This window comes from Eurypyga helias, unplaced genomic scaffold (assembly GCF_000690775.1).
Source record: "Eurypyga helias isolate BGI_N326 unplaced genomic scaffold, ASM69077v1 scaffold11369, whole genome shotgun sequence".
In the NCBI taxonomy this organism is placed as follows: Eukaryota; Metazoa; Chordata; class Aves; order Eurypygiformes; family Eurypygidae; genus Eurypyga; species Eurypyga helias.
In genome coordinates, this window is record NW_010271387.1 from 1 (window position 1) to 3,809 (window position 3,809).

A 3,809-nucleotide genomic window follows, 5' to 3' on the forward strand; every position below is an offset into this window, starting at 1 on the left:
GTGGGTGGTGGCGGTCTTCTGCCCCATGGCACAGTCATGCCGAGCATCTCACCGGCATTTCCCACCTCCAGACCTTGCTCAGGCAGTGACTCATGCTCCCAGCGCTACTGCAGAGGCAGGCAGATGGATTTTCCTCCTTTTTACAGGGGGGAAACTGAGGCAGGGAGTTAGTGCAGCTCGGTCGCACAAACTAAGAGCTGTGGTCAGAGCCAGGATCGAGCTAATAAGCAGCACTGTGGGAGGATCCGTGTGAGGGTGGCTGTGTATACCTGTATGTATGAAAAGCAGTAATTTCTTTAAAGAAGGTGGTTTCAAAAGTACCCAGAATGCTTGTAAATGTGGGTCATAAAAAGCAGGGAGTTGCAGATGAAGAAGGGGCGGGCAGGAGGATCCTGGAAATGTCAAAACATTTCACTTCCATGTTTTTATAGCTACACATTTTGTTTCAGAAATGCTGAAACATTTTGTTGCGACCTGGAATGTTTTGCCTTTTCATTTCAAACCAGCATTTTTTATTTAAAAATCAACCTGTTTTCAAATGGAGAAAGAAAAAAAAAGAGATTTAGTGCAGACAGGCTGCACAGCCCCAGAATGAAATAACCTGCTCAGAGCTGAACAAAATATTTGGGTTCAGCTCAAAATGAATCCTTCTAGCTTTTTTATTAAGCCAACCTTCTCCTTCAATAAACCAACCTACCAACCAACCACATAACCTCATTTTGGTGACAGTTTTGACATATTTTCCTGCAGCACATTTTCAGTTCCACTGCTAAAAAATGGTATCAGCCAGCTCTCAGTGATGCTGAGGCGCCGTGTAGTCACCAATGCCTCCACGACATTTCATCCCCATAGGGCGGTGAAGGTCCGTGTCCTTGTCCCCTGCCATCAGTCCCCACTGTCTGCACGGGTGCTGTGGGGTGTTGATCAAGAGATGCCCTGACACCATCACCCATGGAGCTGCCACCAGCCCAGCCCCCTGCGTCCCTCTGGGCTGCCTCCAGCTTTCCTAAAAGTAGTGCTCAGTTGTGCAGGGTATTTATGCTGGGGATGGTCTGCAGTGCAGTCTGTCATGAATGACGGTAGGACAACATCCCTGGTTATTGTCATGGCAGAGGCCAAGCACATCAGCTGGGGAGAGCGTTGATGATGTCCCAGCAGCCTGCAAAACGGGATGGAGCTGGTGGGAGGGTGTCGGGAGTGTGTGGATATGTGCGCCTGTGCACACATGCGTTCACATGTACATCCCTGCAACTCAATTTGAGAATTCTCTTAGGGAGTAGAAGGATGCCAGAGCCACAGGATAAATAGCAGGTTGTGGATTCCAAAGGATCCTGTAGATCACGGAGGCAATAGGAGAGGAACTGCTTTGCACCCACATGGGGACTTTTGTGTGTTGAGCAGGGGATCTCCTGGGCCTCCTTCCTCCCAGAGTGGCGGGTGTCCCCCCTCCCTTGCTGACCTGTTGATTCCCTGCCTCCCTCCCACAGGCTTTGCAAACATCCTGAAGATCCTGAACAAGGACAGCAGCCGGGAGGAGCTGCTCTCCTTCATCCAGCAGTTTGGTTCCCACTACATCGCAGAGGCACTGTACGGCTCCGAGTTCAGCTGCACCATCCACTTCCCCAGCAAGAAGGTCCAGCAGCAGCTCTGGCTCCAGTACCAGAAAGGTGAGGGGGGCACTGGAAACGGGCTGTGGCACAAATGCCATTATTAATCCGTGCTGTTGTCCATCCATCAGCCCCTCTCCCCCACTCAGACACCATCACCATGCTGGGTAGCGGGTGCAGGCAGGAGGCTGGTAGCAAGTGCCTGGCAGCAGGAGATGGTGGCATGTGTCCGTGGGCAGCGTCCCCGAGCCACGTGAACCCACCCTGCCCACTCCTGACCTTTGGCTGCTGCACTCTGGCTCCATCCTTCCCTGGGGGAACCCTCTTTGCCCCTGTCCCCAGCTTCACCACAGTGGTCCCCACATGCGGGGGGTGTTGGGGTCGGGTGATGGAGATGTGACATAATTGAGCTGTGTTCGAATGGCTTTGTTTTATTGCTTGTGACAGTGGCGGTCTTTAAGGAAGTGTATTAAATCAATAGCAGACTCATTGTGCTACACCATAAATAACGAGACACATCATTAAACAGGGCAATAAACTTCAGGACTTTGAAGTAATACAATTAGGTTATGTTTATAAAAACTCCCTTATCGCTGTAGCCTTCCATTTGCCAATTCATCTCCCTCCTCCAGGGAGCTGGGGATATTCCCCGGGTCTGATATTATTCAGTTGACAAACATCTGTGGTGTTTCATAGGGCCCGTTGTAGGGCTGACAGTAACGGAGGTCGGAAAGGCACTTGAATCCTGCCCCGTGGGCGCTGCCGGGAGCATCCTGGCTTTGTGCAAGCCGGTGCCCGGAGGTGTGCTCCCACTCGCCGCTGCCATCGCTTTCTGCTCATCTTATCACTCTGTCTTCCCGGCGCAGCTCGTCTTGTGAGCGTATTTATAACACCCTCTACTTGTTTGTTTGGGTTTTAAATAGTGATAAATGAAGATTGCCATAGCAGCGAAAAAAAAAAGGAATAAGCGTCGTGGAGGTCTGTTGTTTATGTACTTGTGGTGCTATTAATCATCCCCTGCAATCCTCGGGCAAACTTGTCGGTGGGGAGCAGACCCGGAGTGGCTCCCTGGTCCCAGCACCATCACTGCAGATGCAGGGTTTCGCTGGAGATGCCGTGTGGGAATGAGAGGTGGATGTTGCACTCTGAGCATTGCTGCCACTTCATGGGGCTGGGGCCAGAGGGCAGATGAACAGTGGCAACACTTGATTCAGGGGTGAAATATCTCCCATTTCTGAGCCCGTACTTACCCCGGCTGGAGGCAGCAGTGGTTCCCAGGGCTCGGCTGCAAAGCACCGTGGTGAAGGCGAGCCGTGCCTCGCTGACACAGGATCTTTCCTTTTAGTCCATGGTAAGCAGCCGGCCAAGGTGGGCTCTCTCACTCCCCACCTGGCATGCTGGGGGCACCCGGGGCATCCTTCCCCATCAAAGCACCCCAGGGACCCTCAGGGGTTTATATGTGATGCCTGGACGTAAGCATTTATTTTCTGACCACGCAGCATTTCGGCACCGGGTGCTGGCTCCAACCTTGCTCTGCGCGCGTGGCTCCGTCCGTGCCTTCAGTAGCTGGTGGGGCTGGTGAGGTTGAAATTCAGGGCTATCGATACTGCAGATGGGACCGGTGTGGCACTTAGCTCTTTGATAGCCAGAAAATGCTCTTGGAAGGACATCCAAGTTGTTCAGAGCTCTTGGCAATGCTGGGGGAGATCAGCTCTGTGGGCAGAGGGAAGTGTCACAGGAAACCCAGGGCTCTCTCCTGGAGAAACCCCAGTTAAGCGAAGAGAAAGAGGTGGTTGTTTGTGGTAGACAGATTTTATTCCCAGCTTCTCCACTGATTTACCCTCATTTTGCCAGTGACATAAGGAGGATCTGAATAAATAGCTCCAGCTAGACAGTTCTGGATGCCGTCTCCGCTCGGAAACAGCTCTGGCGCGCCGGGCTCCCCGCTGCTAGCCAACCCATTTCCGAAGTGCTCCGAGAGCGCACATATGCATCATCTCTAATAAATACAAACGGAAGGCCAGGATAACTGTAATTTGTTAGCAAACAAAGCAGGTCAGAAGAGGAGGGGAAGAGGAGAGTCTCGAGCTAATTGGAACGGCACCAAATAAAAATGCACGTTGCGGCGTATTGTGCAGCATCGCACAAAGTTATTTTAATATTTTAATCAACTTCATAAATCAATCGGTAGGCCTCAGGAGG